At 50.9% G+C, this 19,021-nt stretch overlaps 1 protein-coding gene across 6 annotated transcripts in view; it reads left to right on the top strand.

Annotated features, from left to right (window-relative positions):
- The window catches only part of KLHL29 (kelch like family member 29), a 316,146-nt gene that overhangs the window by 132,865 nt on the left and 164,260 nt on the right, over positions 1–19,021 (top strand). For 2 of the 6 annotated variants that reach the window (XM_078349880.1, XM_078349877.1), the window contains exon 1: positions 608–775. The exons of the other annotated variants lie outside the window; for them this stretch is intronic. The gene's annotated coding sequence lies outside the window, so the exon portion shown is untranslated. Of the gene's footprint in view, positions 1–607; positions 776–19,021 lie in introns of those variants that run through there. 6 annotated transcript variants of the gene reach the window in all.

Raw genomic sequence — 19,021 nt, 5'->3', positions numbered from 1 at the left:
CCATTATTCAGTTCCACAAACATTGAGGAAATACCTACTGTGTGCAGGGCACAGGTGTAGGGGCTGAGAAACGTCAGAGTCCAGCTGAGTTCATCTTTTTGCAAGAGCCAATAAGCCGACGAGGGAGCAATGATTTATAGGCCAAGCCTGCCAGCCCGCCTTGTCCCCAGCAAAGACTCATTTCAACAAGCTTCTCTTCCAAGTGATTATTTGCTGTTTGTACTGCTTGCACTTGGCACGCTTCTACAATTCCATTTACCAAAGAGGAAAGAGGAACCTTGAAGTAAGTACGTATCTCGTAAAGAGAAGATTCCATGCGTCTTTCGGGAGCTTGCCTAAACACCACCAGTGTCGCTCTGTCATGTGAATGGATTTTTTTTTACCAGCACGCCTTGCTCTTCCAAAGGCCTTCCCCATCTAGGGTTTTTCTCCCCACGACACCCCTGTGCAGTAGGTAGAGGAGATGCGGGTGTTCCCATTTCTCAGAAGAGGAAGCCGATGCCAGAGCGGGGGATGACTAGCTCGGTGCTGTGCTAGGGAGTGGCAGAGCCACCCAAGCCCAAGTGCCCGGCTCCTCATCTGCATCTCTTTCCATTACACCAAACCCAGAGCGGGCAGGCAGGGCAGAAGAGACTGCAGCGGCACAGGCGCCCGCTGGGCCAGCCTTGCCTCGGAGGGGCCAAGGAAGGCCCGGGGAAGTCGCAGGCTGGGAGACACTGTTCCGTCCTACCCCGGACTCCTGGGAGGCATCGGTGGGAGAAGCAGGGCAGCAGCTGTGAGTCACGGTGATGGATGTTCACGGCTCATGGGTGGGCGGCTCGCGCATGCACTGGTGCCAGGGTGGCCACAAGGCTGGCAGGCCAGTGGGCTGGGTGTCACATTTCAGCAACATGATCTCAGCTCAGCCCAAGTGAGGAGGAACATGCATGTGGGCATCTATGGGCTTCAACTCAGAGAGGGGGCGGGTGGAGGGACCAGGCAGTGGAGGGGACCCCTCTGGCTCCATCTGTTCCCGTTCCTTTGCTGGCCTTGCCAGCCTTTTTAGGACCACCAGTGCTGTGTGTATGTCCCTCCCAAGTCCCCAGAAAGCTAGATTTAAAAGTCAAAAGTTTCTAAAGGACTTCATGGTGAGCAGAATGCATTTGGTATGAAAATATTACAGGAAAACAAAAGCCTCCCAGTCTTCTTGCCTCTCAGCAAAAGAATTGGAAGGCATTTTCCACGTGAGGAAGGAGGCCTTTTCTATTTGATGGGGATCTTAGAAGTAGTTTTGCTGCCTGGAATTTTGTTATCCAAACTCCCTCAGACTTTGGTTTTCAGCTGGATGTCTTAGTGATCTCCAAAATTTGCTGACGTTCTGGCTCATAAGAATATGTACTGTTACTTTTAACGAATGAGATTTGTTTTTCAAAGATGTCCCGGAATTAGCTGAGCACCCCAGGTGCAGCCGTGGCACTGGTGCTGGAAAGGGAGGCCAAACGCCTGACTTCAAGGTGCTAGGAGCTAGGTATTCCTGTCTAGATGCGTAGGAGGAAGGAAAAAGCCAGAGAGGCCTCGAGAACTGAGTACAGGCTCAGGCCAGGCCCACGCCTGGAGGAGAACTTTCCCTTTGTCTCATTGCCCACTGCCCATTCCTGAGCCTGCGGGACCAGGGGGGCAGAGGACACTTCTGAGGTTTGGCCCAGAGAATTTCTTTTCTTTTCTTGTTTTCCACTGCACCATGTGGCTTCAGACTGTGACATTTCTGTTCGATGCCGTCAGTGCCTTGGTTTGAGGAGGATGTCTGTGTACCCAGCTTCCTTGGCCAAGAAGAAATGGTGCCCGGAGCTTGCTGGCAAATGCTCTTGCCCTGTCTCCCTTCCTCTCTCTCCTGCATGACCAGCAGCCAAGGGACAGTTCCTTCTGGCCATTCAATGGGACGGAGCTAAGGGGGAGGTGATGCAGGAGCAGGCCCAGACCCCTGTCCTGTGCTTGGTGCAGGTCCAGTTTTACCCTGCCTGTGAAGAGTAGGGCGTGGAACCTGCTAGGACTTGCCTCGCTCCCCAGAGGCCGAATGAGCCCCAGCCCCTGCCCCTCCCTCAGGCGAACCGGCAGAGCCAGGGCCCACCTGCTATTTTTAGAAAGCTGTCAGGTGTGCAGGACGCCCAGTTGCCTTCTTCCACCTGTTTAGGCTCATTCTAGGGATCCTGTGTCACTGTCCTAGGCCCCACTTGTCTTACTGTGGCCTGGGGCCAGCACGAAGCTCCCTCCTGATGCAAACCAGCCACCCTTCTGGCCTCACTTGGCCACAGCAAGTCATGTCCCTGACATCCTTGGGCTGGCAGCCACTGTGTCCTCAGAAACAGAGGTGCGGGGCCCTAATGTTGGCCCCCACTGCTTCCTTGAGAGGAAGATAAAGGCCGAAAGGTAAAAGCAGGTTAGGAAGAACCTGGAGTTGGGAGGAGTGTTGAGTCATTGAGTAGAAGGTTCTGGAGCCTTTGTTCTAGCAGGAAGGGGCATGGAGTGTCAGTCTAGCAGGGGATGCCCACATGCACCGATGGAGTTAGTTCATTGCCAGCACACGCAGTTCAGAGGAATGTGGGTGCTCGGAGGAAGTGTCACAGGGGAGGGAAACCAGAGCTGTGGTCAGGGCATGCAGGAGGGCAGAGGGACCACAAATGCTGTGCTCTTGGCCTGGCACTGGGACAGCCCATGGTGTGACTAAGGAACCCCGAGGAGGTGTGAGGCCAGTGCAGAGGACTCTGCAGGGGCAGGGGAGGAGATCCTGGAGAGAGAGTGAGGGGCGCTAGGCATGAGACGCCCTCAATTCCAGGTGAGGTGTCTGAATAAGATCCAGCAGATTGTGGGGAAAACCCCTGAAGGTTGGAGGGGAGAGACAGGAGCCTGGTGGGTTGGTGGCCTGCCCTTCTCCCTGCCTACCAGAGCAACCTGGCCTCCTCATGGTCACAGAGCAGCAGCCGCAGCCACATGTCCACAGAAGTACCTCCGTGGCCTGCCCTCCACACCCAGCTCACAGGTCTCTAGGGTGTGGTGAGCTGGGGCTGGCTCTGTGGCTCCCAAAAGCCCATTGTTAATGTCTCCTCCCTGCTTCTCATTCAGTGACAGCACCTTAGTAGCTGAAAACAGCACAGTGGGAATATTTATACAACAGAGACTGGTGGACGCCACACATCAAGGTCTGGGTGGGTTTTTTTGTCCACCACTAGCAGCAGAGCCAGGCATTAAACATTTACCAGCATAGCTCTGGGTAGCGGGGCGCCCATGCAGGGTTTCATGCTAGAGCTTAGCATGGTAGGCTGCACAGTGACCACACGGGGCTGGCATCCTGCGTTGGTGGACATGCGTCGTGTCACTGCTCTGCTAGGAAGCCAGGATGGGGATGGAGCCTCAGCCAGGAGAACCGGGCGACCTCAGCCATCGTTGGCCCATTCTGTAACCAGGCTCCTTAACATGGGCCCCCAGACCCTGGACACAGAGAACACGTGTGTTTCCTGCCTCTCTGCTTCATCACCTGAGCAGGCCCTGCCTAGCCACACTGGACCTCTTTCCAGTCCTTAAATGCCACCTGCTTCTCCTCCTCTTTAATGCCAACACATGCTTGTCCCTCCCTCAGAATCCCTCCTCTGCCCCCAGCCACCCCATTGAGGGCCAGGCAGCACTTATGTACCACACGGTATCTGTAGGGCTCTTGTGGGTCTTGCCCAGCACAGAAGCCCCACCATGCTGTCTGCAGCACCCCTCCTGCATGCTCGGAGACTGTGGAGCCCGTAACAGGGAGGGACTGCCCTTTCCTGTGGCGGGTGGAGGGGCTTGCTGGCTTCCAAAGCTGTGAGCAGAACTTAGAAGCTGTTCAGGCTCTGGGGGCGCAGAGCTCGAGCCTTTCTCTTGGTCTTGACGGCATGGTGAAAGCAGCAGGATTGGTTTGGGGCTCTCGAGTTCCAAAACAACCCACGGAATCCTCCCACAACCTCACCACATGCGTTGTGCTCTCATGTTAGAAGTGAGGAAACTGAGGGCCAGGTGCTTGGCTTACACCCCGAGGCTCCACAGGAGCAACTGGTAGTTCCCAGGCCTTGATCTTGATTCCTGGAGCCCTAAACCCCAAGCCAGCTTTCTGCATTGAAGGTTTTGGACCATTCGTCCCAAGCAAACATAGACACCAGGAGCAGCCCAGGCTCTGCCAGGAGATCAGGGTGCAAGGCCCTGGGCTACTACGGACCCCACCCCACCACCCGTCCAGGACCCGCCTCTGAAATGGGAGTTAATGATGGCAGTGAACACACTGCTGCATGTGTTGCTCTTTTGGGAAAAGAAAAACCTGGCTTCTAAGAGCTGTTGTATTTTATTTTTCTGTAAAGAAGAAATTAATTTTAGTCTTTCTTTTTGGTTTAAAATGTTGTTCTTTGCTTTTTCCGCCCTACAATTTAAAAGGAAACATTTGTCTGTTGAGAAAAGAAATGGTAATTATAGACTAAAAATTGTTTCTATTCTGATTTGAAAAAGTGACAAAAAAAATTCCATCGCACAGATGGGGCTCTGCTGACGGAGGGTGTTTAACAATGAGGCCCTGGGCCGGTTTGGGGCTCGGAATGGCTGGAGGTGGGTGTGGGATTGGGTGTCGTGGGGCGGGGGGCTGTTTCCGAGGCTGGTCTCTATTTCCGACGCTGGTTAGTAACGAGTTCCTACCCCCTCCGTGTGCTTCACCAGCTCGAGGAAGAAGACATGACTGGAGCTGTCACCTGTGGACTCTGTGGTCCCTGTCAGGTGGGCGGTGCAGGACGAGGCCACGCACTGCCTTGCACGGCCCCTGAGTCCAGAGAGCCACTGGCCTTATTCCCTTAGCCCAGAATTTCACTTTTCAGCCTCACGAAATTACAATTGTTCCAAGTCCTTTGATCAATAAAGCAGGAAACCGATTAGACTGTGAAATTCAACTAATAATGTCATGCTGTTAACCCCCAATCAGTGGGGACTGATCTCAGAGTGGACTACTTCCTAAACCCATATTACCCTTTGGACACATGTATTTACTTTTTTGAGGAAATCCTAGGGGCATGCACATCCCCAGACCACCTTTCTTTCCTGCCAACGCAGCCTGATTCACGGTGCTATCTCTGCAGCCACCCTGGCGGTGCTGACTCGTGTGTGGTGTAGAAGCCAAGAGAGTCACATCTGTGAGTTTGCTGGGGTAGGGCTGCCCCTTGGGCCCTGGGGATGGGGCTCAGAGCTTCTGCTGCGGGTGTAATCCCTACAGGCCCAGCTCACCCTTATCCGCCCCTTGTCACTAGAAGCATCTCTTTGGGGTTGATGCTGAGACACCCTGTACCCATATATAGGGCTGAAGTATACAGTACTGGCTGAAAAGCTCCTTTTCATTTCATCTTTTAGGAGACAGGGTCTCGCTGTCACCCAGGCTGGAGTATGCAGTGACACGATCATGACTCACTAAGGTCTAGAATGCCTGGGAACTAGGGATCTTACAGTTTTAGCCTCCCAAGTAGCTGGGACTACAGGTGTATGCCACCACGCCTGGCTATTTTTTTTTTTAATATATAGAGATGAGATCTTGTTATGTTGCCAAGGCTGATCTTGAACTCCTGGCCTGAAGCAGTCCTCCTGCCTGACCCTCCCAAGGTACTGGGATTGTAGGCATGAGCCCCCATGGGTGGCTGAGAGCTCCATTTTAAAGTGGATATTGGGTTCACGCCACCACTATGCATGCTGCAGTATGGGGTTTGCTGAGACCTTTGTGTGCTCAGTCTCTTGAGAGAGAGCAGGGGTCATGGTTCTTATTTTCCTCCTTCTTTTCCCCCACCTCAGCCCCTGTTGCCCACCCGCCCTCACCAAAGCATAGGCTCGGTGTAGATCTGGCTGACTGGACGTGATGAGCATACTGGAGAGGAGAGGGAGGGCAGATAGGGCTGTTTTCAGGGCCGGTTTGGAGAGTAGAGTGTAATAGGTCTAGTGCAGATACAGGATCTAGCTTAGACCAGCCTCCACCTGCGGGCTGGCTCTGGGGCTCATGGAGGCTGGGTTGAGCCTCCCACTCCTCCTGAGACAGCCTGGATAGCCAGTGTTTGCAGACTGGGTTCTGGCCGCAGCATGAGAAAGGCTTGCCCATTGTAGCATCAAGGACTGAGTCTCAGGTGTGCCCATGTCCTGAGAGGCCACAGCTTGTCCCTCACCAAAGTGATGAGGATGGATCAAGCTGGGTGTCAAGCACAGCCATCAGGACCAGCTCAGACTTGGCACTTCAGTCCTTCTGGCTCTTGCCATGTGCTCTTCAGTATGTAGCCTCAGCTCTGCAGGGCCAGGAGGGCAGTAGTTATTACCCCATTTAATGGATAAAGAAATTGGGGCTGGGTGATTGAGGGATGTACAGTCACACCGCCAAAGAAGAGGCAGCGCCAACTCTAGAACTGTGGCAGAGAGCCCTCTAGGAGCCTGAGTTCTCTCCAGGAGGCTGTTCTGGAATCAGAGAAGTCTTTGTCCTCTTTTGGCCTTGCCGTTGATGAGGAGGAGCTCGCACGCCCTTCCATGGACCCTCCCACAGCTTGTCCTCCCAACCTGTTCAGTTCCATCGCACTGGAATGTTGCCAAGGATCAGACCCCCTCTCTAAAAGTGGTGATGGTATTTAATAACTAATTACTCTAATGATCCTGCAGAAATGCTGGAGACCTGTTTTAGGAGAGATGTCAATTAGAGCCATCTGCACGGTGAATAAAGGAGCCCTACCCCAGCTGTACTGTTGAAACATGTTAGCGTTTTCCTACCAGCGGCCATATGGTACTTAACGAAAGTGAATTGTTCACACTGCACAGCCCGCGCCTCCTGATGAATACTAGCATTTTGTTTTGGAAAATAGTTCTTCCATCGTGTGGAATATTTTTCAATGCAGTAAGTAGCAAGTTGGAAGCCAGCAAGCCCTTGAATGCAAAAAGACGCCCATCACCTCAAGATGCTCTTCCCTCCATCCCAGCCCATCCCCTGCCCCCGCCCAGCTGCCAAGCCCAGCTCCACCCCAGATCCCACATCCGGCCTGGGCCCAGTTCTTAGCATCTGTTTCTGAATCTGCTCAGGAGGGCGGAGGTCGCCAAGGGTTCTTGCCCCATCCCATCAGTTCTCGTGTCTGTATGAACTTAGAAATGCGAAGTCTGAAGCCACACACAGCACTGAGCTCTGTCTGGAAGTATGCAGACATGGGCAGAATCTCCCCAGAGTTGAAAAGTAGGGTGGGCTGTTTAACTGGGTGTGTGGCCTCAAAGAAACATTCATTTTCTATTTGTAGTATGTTCGTTTTAAGAAGTGCAAAGCTCAGGTTGGCACCTGGACATGCAGTGAGGTGGAGGGGGAGCTGGAACTGTTTCTGGGACTCGGCAGAAGCCTGGCTGAGAAGCATCTCTCCTCCTTGTCACCAGTACTGACAAGTTTCCAATCAGTAGTGACCGAAAGTCATTGCCACATGGTGGCTGGACAGCTGGGGCCAGGGTTCAGCCACTCTGCGGGTTCCATTAACCAAAAACAGGCATGTTGGGTTCTTGTTGCCTGGGATGTTTCAAAAGCAGACCATTGCCACCATGGGACCTAGCTGGGGGATGAGGCTTAGTGTCGTCATGCACGAGGGAGAAGAGGGAGAAGAACAGGCAACCGCCCCCACTAGTTCCGTCGCCCACCCACCCACTGCCAGATTGTGCTGGCAAGGTGACCCTCCACCTCCCTCATGGGGCTCGGTGGCCTCAGTGAGCTGAGTCCCTGCCTCAGAGCCGCCAGGAGGGAGCTGCTTTATTACAGACTGCCCTGGGACCAATGGGATTTCACTTGCCAGGAATATCTATTCCAGAACTTTCCCTAAAACCAGAGTCACTTATTAAAGCTTAATAAAAAGCAAGATTGACTGCAGTTAGTGACAGAGAGGATCTGCCGCAAGTCCTGGTACCCAAGATGTTCTTCACAAAGCCGTGGGCCCATAAATCTCACTTAGTTCCAATTCTGCAGCAGCTGATCCCAAGTTACAGTAATGATCCTAGGTTCAGCTGAACATGTCCTTAAAGGAAATCCTTCTGGGTAAAAAAATAGCAGAAATGTGCTCCCATCTGCCCCTCATCAGCAGACTGCACTATTCACTTTCCACGCCTGTGTCCCGGGTATTTTCTTACTTTCTTTGATACCTGGGACCCTGAGAGATGTGGACCTGAAAGAACCAAGTCGCCATGACTCCCAAGTGGCCCCCTCAGTAAGGGACCTCCACAGGACAACCAAGGCCCAGTGGCAGCCTCTACAGCCCTTGACTACGGAAGCTGCCAGAGCATCTCCAATCAGTCAGCAGCCTTTCCACTGGGTCCATTCCAGAACGACCCCCACAGACCAGAACCCGCTCTATTTGGGGGCCATGCCTGGAAGTTACTCCAAAGAGTTAACTTTTCCTGGTGGGAGAGGGGCGGAGGGAAAGGCTGGGGCCATTTGGCATATGCTGCCTGGTCTGAACATGAATGCTGCACTCAGACACTGAATTTGATGAAGTGCATTATAAAATTTAAAAACAAATTTAAAACTCTATTAACTCCCTGTAATGGCCTCCTCCTGCAGTCCGTAGACAGCGCCGGCTCACTGGCAAGGAGAAAAAGTGCTCCCGTTTGCAATGTGCTTGGCTTGCAGCAGAGTGGGGGGGGCCAGGGGGAGAGAGAGTGGGAAGTCCACGCACCCGGGGCGGCACCCGGGCCCCTCCCTGGGCCTTCATGGGCTGCGCATCGCCAAGGCTAGACTTTGTCTTGCTCCTGTGTTAAAATCTCAATTCCACTTTCTTTTGAGACAAAAACACTTCCTTCAAGAATTAACCACTGGAGTGACAAGATTCTAAGATTATCTTAACTCCGGACAGAGGCCTGGTGGGTGAGGAGCTCACTAGAAGCCTGTGGTTTGGGGTCAGCATGGGGGTGGGTGTCAGGTGGGAGGAGGTGTGTTCCCAGTGTCTCCCACTACACCCTCTGCACAGGGAGACGGGTCAGGGCAGGGAGACTTTGCCACAGGCCTCTGCAAATAGAGGCGCATTCAGGGTAAGGGGAGGATTGGCCCAGCTCCAGGCCACCAATTGGAGAGAGACAAACTTTTGTTGAGAAGGGAGACAGCCCCACAGCTGTGCATGCACATGGGCAGAGAGGAGGAGCTCAGCTGCGGTGAGAACGACTGGGGGCTGAGGGGAGGGTTCCCTCCAAGTCTCTGCAACTCACAGGCTCCCAAACTGAAAAGCAGAAGGTGCTGCCTGGCCTGGTCTTAGGCGAGTTCAAGGAATTTTCTGCCAACCAGTGGCTTCTCTGTGTGAGAGCGTCTCTCGGTTCTTCCTGAGCACATAAAGTGGTTTGGAGATACTCAGGGAGGAAAAGGTATACACATGCGGCAGACCCGGTGTCCAAAGGCAGCAGAGAAACCATGTGTATGTGTGAGTGTGTGCATGGGGCAAGTGTGTAAGAGTGGTGTGTATGTGTGTGTAGGGTGAGTGCATGAGTGTGGTGTGTATGTGTGTGTAGGGTGAGTGCATGAGTGGGGTGTGTGTGTGTAGGGTGAGTGCATGAGTGTGGTGTGTGTGGGGTGAGTGCATGAGTGTGGTGTGTATGTGTGTGTAGGGTAAGTGCATGTGTGTGGTGTGTGTGGGGTGAGTGCATGAGTGTGGTGTGTATGTGTGTGTAGGGTAAGTGCATGAGGGGTGTGTGTGTGTAGGGTGAGTGCATGAGTGATGTGTATGTGTGTGTAGGGTGAGTGCATGTGTGTGGTGTGTGTGTGGGGGTGAGTGCATGAGTGTGGTGTGTGTGTGGGGTGAGTGCATGAGTATGGTGTGTGTGTGGGGTGAGTGCATGAGTGTGGTTGTGTGTGGGGTGAGTGCATGAGTGTGTGTATGTGTGTGTAGGGTAAGTGCATGAGTGGGGTGTGTGCGTGTAGGGTGAGTGCATAAGAGTGTGGTGTGTGTGTGGGGTGAGTGCATGAGTGTGGTGTATGTGTGTGTAGGGTGAGTGCATGAGTGTGGTTGTGTGTGGGGTGAGTGCTGAGTGGTGTGTGTGTAGGGTGAGTGCATGAGTATGGTGTGGGGGGGTGAATTCATGAGTGTGGTGTGTGTGTGGGGGGGTGAGTGCATGAGTGTGGTGTGTGGGGGTGAGTGCGTAAGAGTGTGGTGTGTGTGTAGAGTGATTGCATAAGAGTGTGGTGTGTTTGTAGGGTGAGTGCATGAGTGTGGTGTGTGTGTAGGGTGAGTGTGTAAGTGTGGTGTGTGTATGTGTGTGTAGGGTGAGTGCATGAATGTGTGTGTGTAGGGTCAGTGCGTAAGAGTGTGGTGGTGTGTGTAGGATGAGCATAAGTGTGGTGTGGGGGGTTAGTGTGGTGTGTGTGTAGGGTGAGTGCATACGTGTGTGTGTAGGGTAAGAGTATGGTATGTGTGTGTAGGGTGAGTGCGTAAGAGTGTGGTGTGTATGTGTGTGGGGGTGAGTGTAAGAGTGCAGTGTTTGTGTATGTGTGTGTAGGGTGTGTAAGAGTGTGGTGTGTATGTGTGTGTAGGGTGAGTGCATAAGTGTGGGGGTGTGTGTAGGCTGTGTAAGAATGTGGTGTGTGTAGGGTGAGTGCATAAGTGTGTGGGGGTGAGTGTGTAAGAGTGTGGTGTATGTGTGTAGGGTGAGTGTGTAAGTGTGGTGTATGTGTGTGCAGATCTGTGTGTGCACAAGTAAGCAGTGCCTTCTGATGTGGCTGCTTGTGGACTAGTCCTGGGACATGGGTTTCATGTGGGCTCCTGCATCCGGGAAAGTCTTTTTCTGAGAGTTCCCCCACCCTCTGGGGCTGGCATTCTACCCACTTTGGAAAGAAGGCTGGGACGGTCTAAGCAGGGAGGGTTTCTGCGGAGACTTGTAGCTCCTGGCCCAACAGGATTCATGGCATTTGGCATCAGAGAAAACATGAACCTCTGCCGGGAGTGAAACAGCTGATGCCAAACAAGGAGCCATGGGCCGTGGCTGTAGCTCCACGCAGGCTCTGGGGAGCCCTGACACTGGCTTGCAGATCAAAGCTGGGAGACCTGGGAGCTCCCTGAAAGCTTTCCCTGGCAGCTGCAGATGGGGTGCGGTGTTTGGGCTGGGTAGGGTACAGGGAAGGGAGATGGCATTTGTAACAGTGTGAGGACCCCCCATTCTCACGGGACTCACACTGTAAATAAGAATTGGGGCATTTATGCCAATGAAGAGAACAGAATCTCCTTGTGCTGACAGTTTAGAAGGTCCACTTGTGGACAGTTGAAATGTGAATTACAAGCCAGCTATGTGTTCAACCTTTGTGAATCTGGTTTTGACTATTTTGTACCAATAAGACTGCTTTTAAAAAAAACACATTTACTAATTAACTACCTTTATTTTAAATACGTGAGACTTTCCTATGGTAGTTTTTCTACCATAGTTTTCCTATGTTTTGTTTATTTGTTTGAGACAAAGTCTTGCTCTGTCACCCAGGCTGGAATACAATGGTGCGATCTTAGCTCACTGCAACTTCCGCCTCTTGGGTTCAAGCAATTCTCCTGCCTCAGCCTCCCAAGTAGCTGGGATTACAGGTGTCCACCACAGCGCCAGCTAACTTTTGTATTTGAAGTAGAGATGGGGTTTCACCTTGTTGGCCAGGCTGGTCTCAAAATCCTGACCTCGTGATCCACCTGCATTAGCCTCCCAAAGTGCTGGGATTACAGGCATGAGCCATCGTACCTGTCCTGGTGTGTGTGTGTGTGTGTGTGTGTGTGTGTGTGTGTGTGTGTGTGTGTGTGTTTTAAATAAACAAGTGTGTCCACTCTGAGGTATTTGCACAGCGCTTTTTGAGGTATGTAATGTTGCTCCTGACATTTTAATTGATATTTGAACCAAGTGAGGGCCCGCCAGTAGTTGAAAAAGTCCCCAGTTCTAGGGAGGCCTTTCAGAGCACCCAGGGGTTCTGTTCCCACCTCCCACTGTGGAGCACCCCTTTTATCGTATCTCTTCCCACAGCACAGGAAACAGAACAGCCTGAGCTTCAGACCATGAGACCTGTGTTGACTCCAGGGACAATGCTTTGTGGCCCTGGAAAGCCACTGGGCCACGTTGCAGTTAGTATGACTTACCTTGTAGGGTCCTTCTCATCATTATTTTTATTAGATACAATCACATTTGTGCAACAGGTAGCCCAATGCCTGTTCCTTGATAGGCATTCAAGAAGTGATGGTTATTATGTCTCAGTGCCTTCATGGACACACTGTATCTTCCCAGCCTGGAATTTCCCACTCTTTCTTGTTTTCTGTTGAAATCCTGTGGGTCCTTTCAGAGGCTACGGTGAATGCCCCCACCTCCGAGAAGCCTTTCTGGCTGGCCTTAGCCAGAATGACTTTTTTCTTTGCAGCATCACAAGTTGCTAACTTCTGTTCCAGCCCAAGTTCCCATCTTCCTTCTCACCTGCTCAGTGTCTCTCCAGCTGCCCTGAGCTGCCCCTTTCCTGCCACAGCAGGGTCCAGCTCTGTGTGTGGCACAGAGAGGCTCGTAGCATGAATGTGTTTTGAGTTGTTGAGTGAAGCTGAGGTCCCACAGTCTCTTTGGGGCTCCAGTGCTTCAAAAATTCCCTTGCCAGACTACTGTGGGTGGCTAGTCAACTGCAAAATTAGAAAGAAAACACGGTGCCTTTTCTGCTAACTTAGAGCTGAGGGCATCTTGGATTTCACAGCCTAGAACCACCTGCAGGCTTTTTGGATCTCCTAATCCTGTATCAACTGGCCCTGAAAGCAACTGCTAAAATGCAGTCTGGCATGAAGGAACTTTCTAGGCTGGTGGAAATAGTCTGCATTGTGGTTGGGGTGGTGGTTAGGCAAATGCATGCATGTGTCAAAACTCATTAGACTGTGCACTTAAGATTTGGACAGTTCCTTTATGAACATTATATCCCCATAAAATTAGTTAATTTTTTAAAAATGTGGCCTGACCGGACAGGCTGGGCACAGGGGCCTGTTGTGGTCTTCCTGTGGCCTTGGGAAATGCAGCTCCTGCCAGCATGTCACAGGATTGCTCTGGGAGGGAAAGAGACAGAACAGTCTCTGCATTTGTGGAACTTAACGCTTTAAGTCCTGTGCTGGGCCTTCATGCACAAGTGCCTCCTTATCCTCTCTCAGGAGACCTCACCCTGGCCTGCCTCCAAAGAAGTCAGAGCCAAGCCTCACATGGCCACAAACTGAGGCCTGCATCTCACAGGAGAAGAGAAGATTAAAATCAATGTAAAATCCAGGGCTTCTCTATCAGATATGTGTACACCCATGTTAATAGCAGCATTATTCACAGTAGCCAAAAGGTAGAAGCAACTCAAGTGTCCATTGATGAATGAACGGATACACAAAATATGTTGTATACATACAATTGAATATGATCTAGCCTTAAAAAGGAAGGCAATGCTATGGTCATGGATACCTACTACAACATAGATGGACTTTGAAGACATTATGCTAAATGAGATGAGCCAGACAAAGAAAAGGATAAATATTATATGAGTCCACTTATATGAGGTACCTAGAGCAAACTCATAGAGACAGAAAGTGGAATGGTGGGTACCAGGGGCTGGGGGAGGCGGGAAAGGATAGTTACTGCTTAGTGGGCATAGAGTTTCAGTTTGGGAAGATGAAACGTTTTGAAAATGGACAGTGGTAATGTTTACATTACCATGTTTTATACCTTGGTTTATACCTTGATTCTACTGCCTGTTAAGTACAACATTGAGAATGTACTTAATGCCATTGAAATATATACTTAAAATGGCTAAAATGGTCAGTGTTAGATTTTGTGTATTTGACTACAATAAAAACAATTAAAGAAGAGCAACAAAAGAATCCAAGGCCTAAGCCAGCTTTCTGGCCAGGGGACTGCTTAGCGGAGGATGTGGTTTCTGGTCTGAGAAGCAAAGTATGGGAAACAGAAGCCCTCTCTGACTGCCAGGCCCTTTCAGAGCGACAGGTATCCTTCCTAAATGTCAGGTTCTCTTGTCAAGACAAAGGTGGGTGAGCGCATATCGCACCACTGGTTTAACTTGATTTTTCTCACGTGGCTCTCTTAGGCTACGTGTGGCCTGAACCTGACAAGGGAGGGGTGAATTTTACTTTACTGCACCAGCCACTCCCAGCATCATGATTGGGGTGACCCCATCCTCAAGACCCAAGGGGCTTCAAGCTGCAGAAATTAGAGTACCCTATGTGGACAGCAGCTTGGCCCTCAGGGTGGGTTGGCTCCTGGCCTGTAATTCAGAGTGACACCTTGGCATTTGTCGCAGCAGGGGGCTGGTCTGGTGCCATCAGGGCCGTGCCAGCCTCGAGCAGGCATGCCATGGAGGCTTTAAAGGAGGCTGACTCTCCTCATTTTGCCATGGGGACCATTTGATTTCTTCTTCGAATGGCAGAAGGCCTGACCCATCAAACTCACGGGCAATGCTTCCCATGTTCAGAGGAGAGGGTGCCTCGGCACAGCAGCCTGTGAAGGGGACTGCTGACCTTTTCGTTTATAAAGTAATGCTGGAATCTTGAGTCCTGATCACTCTCCATGAAGGTTTGCTGCACTCAGGCCTGTAGGAGGACAAAGAGAATCTGTTGGAAGGGCCTGAGCCCATGCTGTGAAAAGAAGCTCTGTACTGTTTATGTTCTGGTTGATGTAGATAAACAGGTACCACACATATAGTAAAGGAAAGATCGTGACATTCTAAGACAAACTTCTGGTTTCCTTCCTACCTAATGAAATCATGAAAGACACATCTCACACACACATGTGTGCACACGCTCTCTCTCTCCCTCTCTTCCCACCCCCTGCCACCCCCAGGTGTGGTGGAAAGGGCTGTTCTGGACCTGCTGGCATCCCCATTTTGTTCATTACATCCCTGTTCTTGGAAGAACTTGAAGTGCATATGCTGCTCTGGTCCCACTGCACCTTGCCCCTGGATGCCACTTTCTTGCAGTCTGACTTTCTGTCTCTGAATTTTCATTTGTCCTGAGTTCCCTCTGAGTCACTTGTTGCCCTTGGGCTCTGTTGGCTGGTTCAGTTGATGGGTGCTGCTGCCACCACCCTTCATGGGCAGTGCTGCAGCTTCTGTGCCCCTGGCTCCCCTCTGAACACTTTGTTGCCTCCGGGGGAGGGGTCTGCTTCCCCCCTTTACCTTCTCCATCATACTACATTGCAGGAAAGGGCATTTAAAGTCCTTTAGGAAGGACGAGTAACTTCTAGGGTGAGTTTGAGCTGCAGATTCCTGCAGTGGGCAGAAACGTGGACAACTACACATACACACACACATACACAGGCACACGCACACAGTCACACACACACGGGCACGCACACACAGGCACATACACGGGCACACATGGGCACATACACGGGCACACACATGGGCACACACACAGGCACACACACTTCTCCAGCAGATCAGAAGGAAGCATCCTGTGTAACCACTCATGCCCAATATTATGTCAGTTGCATTCATGCTTAGAATGCAGAGTTGTAACCATACAAGATACCAGGATTCATCTGTTGGCGGAATTTGGAGCAGAGAACTGCAGGGACTAAAGGAAGTAGGAGGCCCCATCTGGGTATTTGGGAAGGGATGGTTCATCACTCTTTGCTGAGATTTGGGGCATTTGGAACTTGGCCACCTGTAAGAAGCTGCATGTCGAGTGGGAACCTGGAGAGGCAGGGCTCAGGGCAGCTGGCACCACAAACTTAGGGATGGAAGGCTAGGTTCTCAAGGAGCTCCTTGGATCCTAGTTTGGTGCTTTGGGCTGTTAGAGGTTTTGGAATGTGTCCAAAGGGTGGTAGGATTCATGCCGCAGGCTTCATGACAGTAGGAAATACTTCCAAATCCCATGGTGATTTATCTGTGAGGAAGAAGGGGCTCTGGTCTGGAAAGGAAAGTTGCTTTGGAAGCACTGAGTGTACCTACAGATCTCACTTTGAGAATCAGAACGAGGGTAATCACCGAGCCTATTTGGCTGGACCCCAGTTAGCATTTGGGAAAACAGACCAGAAGGAAGAAGGACTTACCCAAATTCACACCACCAATAAGTAGCAGAACTAGGAGGGATCTCGGTTTCTCTTGACTCGGAGTCCAGGATTCCTTTGGCCACGGAAACAGAATTATGAACTGAGTAAGGCAGCACTTCTCAGTGGATTCTGCATTTCTAAAACGTCTCAAGTGTTGCTGGACCTAAGGACCACACTTTGAGAAACAAAGATGCCTGACGTCAGTTTCACTTGCAAGGAAGCCAGATGGCATTGGTGCAAAGCTGGAATTCCTAATTCTCCATCGTATCTGTTTGGCTCCATTCTTGTTCTGTTTTATCTTTATCAAGATGTCTAAAAGCTTTTGGCCTAGACCCTCAACGAGGAGATTATCTGTCATCCTTTGTCAGCTCCTTGCCACCCAGATCCCAGCCTCTCTCTGCCATGCAGGAAGCTAAAATCGTGACTGAAACATACATTCCAGACACTCAGAAGAGTGTGCCTGTGGCTTTGTGGGGGTGAATGTGAGAATGATCTTTGGTTGTGGGGAGGGACATATTGTGGAATATGTCACTCTGTTAGCTGTCTAGGCTGCACATTTGTGACAGTGTGACAATTTGTGCCATTGATCTCTTTCAGAATAAGAGGTTCCGAGTGGCAAGGCTGTCAGGGCCTTTGCTTTTTCCACCAGTTCTCACTGATCTGGAAATCTTTCCTAGAGATTTGGAGCCTAGATTGAGAGAAGGAACAGAAGGCACCTCTGAGTGACTGACAAAACAAATAGGGATCACCACATGTGTGCACACAAAATCTCGCTCGTTCTTCACCATCAGTCCCTCCGGCTTTAATTCAGAATTGTTCTTTAAAAAATACAAATCGACTGTAAGATTGATTACATGCATTCCACATTCAGAGCAAATTCTGCAAACTCCTGATGTGGCCAGGGTGCAGAGAAGGGTTGGGAAAGATCATACCAGGAAGAAAATTTTGCTAGAAGCTCATCAGAGGTGAAGCAATTGCCAAACTCTAAAATTCTACATCCACACTTAGGAAGCACAACAACCGCCCGGGGCCGACGAGCATAGGGACCCTGAGTTCTGGAGATCATACTGATTCACAGCCCCGGTGTCTCTCTTACATTCAGTTCTATTCAGCATATTGGGAAGTATGCAGTGTACTGCAGAATATTTTGTCTTTTAAATGGCTAAAATGTTTTGTGCTTGTTTAAGATTGGATGTTGAAAGGGATAAATTTCAGTTACTTCACAAATATGTCTGTATTAAGAAAAATGAGACATTTAATAATAATCTTAGCAGACTGATGATGCTTTGCTATCCTCTCCTACCTCCTTTTTTTTTTAGACAGGTTCTCGAGCTTTGCCACCCAGGCTGGAGTGCAGTGATGAGATCTTGGCTAACTGCAACCTCTGCCTCCTGGGCTCAGGCCTTCCTCCTGCCCTGGCCTTCCAAGTTGCTGGGACTATAGGGGCTCATCATCAAACCCAGCTAATTTTTGTATTTTTTAAGAGGTAGGGTCTCATTATGTCACCCAGGCTGGTCTGGAACTCCTGGGCTTAAGTGATCCTCCTTCCTCGGTCTCCCAAAGTGCTGGGATTGTAGGCACGGGCCACTGTGCCCAGCTATCATCCTGCCTCCTTCTGATTCCTTCATATGCTGTATTTCCTCATTCTCTTCCTCCAGCCTCTTCCTGGCAGTCTCCATGGTTTAGCTTAGGTATACTTTTCTCTTTCCACAGTTTGGCCAATTATTCCCTAAACTCCAATGACTCCAAAAGCTTGTGTCTATAAGCTCCACCTTCTGTTAAGCAGCCTTCATTCCATCGTTCCACCCCAGACCTTCCTCCTCTGTAATCCTTGTCTCGGTGAACAGGCGTGCCGCCCACCAGCCCTGTGAATTGACTCTGGCGTCCTCCCACTTTGGAACTTGCTCGTTTCTGGCTCCTAGTTGTTTCCCCCACCACATGTCCAACCCTCCTCAATCCTCGCCTGGGCCATTTGCCTCCGTGTCCCCAGGATCTTCTGTATCCGAGCTCCCGTCCTGCCATCCCGCTCCCTTGTGCCTGCCAGGTCCCTCGGAAGTGCTCCCTTTTCCTCACACTTCCTCCCCCGGGGCCGTGGTCCACACCTGCACTGTCCAGGACAGTTGCCACTAGCCAGTATTGAATTCAATTACAATTGAACAAAATGTAAACTTCAGTTCCTCAGACATACTGGCCACTTGTCAAGTGCTCAACAGGCCAGGGGCTACTAGCTCCCATATTGGACAGCACAGATCGTGCAAGCGTTTCCAGCATTGCAGAAAAGGTTACTGGCTAGTGCTGGTCCATGTTGTCCTTTCCTCTGAGCACCTTTCTTTCCCTCTCCTTCTCTCTGAATCCTCCCTCTTCCCCAAAGAGTCACAAAGACATCCTTACATCAAAAACCTCATCTTCAGCAGCACAGAACTTGGCACTTCTCGGAGGGTACATTAGAACAGAGAACTCTTTTTTTTTATTATTACACTCTAAGTTCTAGGGTACATGTGCAAATTGTGCAGGTTTGTTACACAGGTATGCACATGCCGTGGTGGTTTGCTGCATCCATCCCACCCGTCATCTACATTAGGTATTTCTCCTAATGCTATCCCTCCCCAATCCCCCCACCTCCTGCTATCCCTCCCATAGCCCTCCGCCCCTGACAGGCCCCGGTATGTGATGTTCCCCTCCCTGTGTCCACGTGTTCTCATTGTTCAGCTCCCATTCATGAATGAGAACATGTGGGGAACATAGAGCTCTTTTGGTTGCAGTAGATGGGACCCCAACTCAAACTGACTTAAGCAAGAACGAAAACGTGTTAGCTTTTGTAACAGAGAGACGCAGCCCAGGCTTCCGCACAGCCAGATTCAGTCACTCATGTACCATAGGACCGCGCCATCCCTCCTCCACTGCCCTCTGGCTGGCTTCATCCTCTGCCGTGCAGACCATCCCCACCTCATGACCAGGGAACACAGCCCGGAGC

The sequence above is a fragment of the Callithrix jacchus genome, chromosome 14, assembly GCF_049354715.1.
Source record: "Callithrix jacchus isolate 240 chromosome 14, calJac240_pri, whole genome shotgun sequence".
Taxonomy (NCBI): domain Eukaryota; kingdom Metazoa; phylum Chordata; class Mammalia; order Primates; family Cebidae; genus Callithrix; species Callithrix jacchus.
The sequence above is the reverse complement of the archived record's forward strand: the minus strand, read 5'-3'. Positions and strand labels throughout refer to the sequence as shown.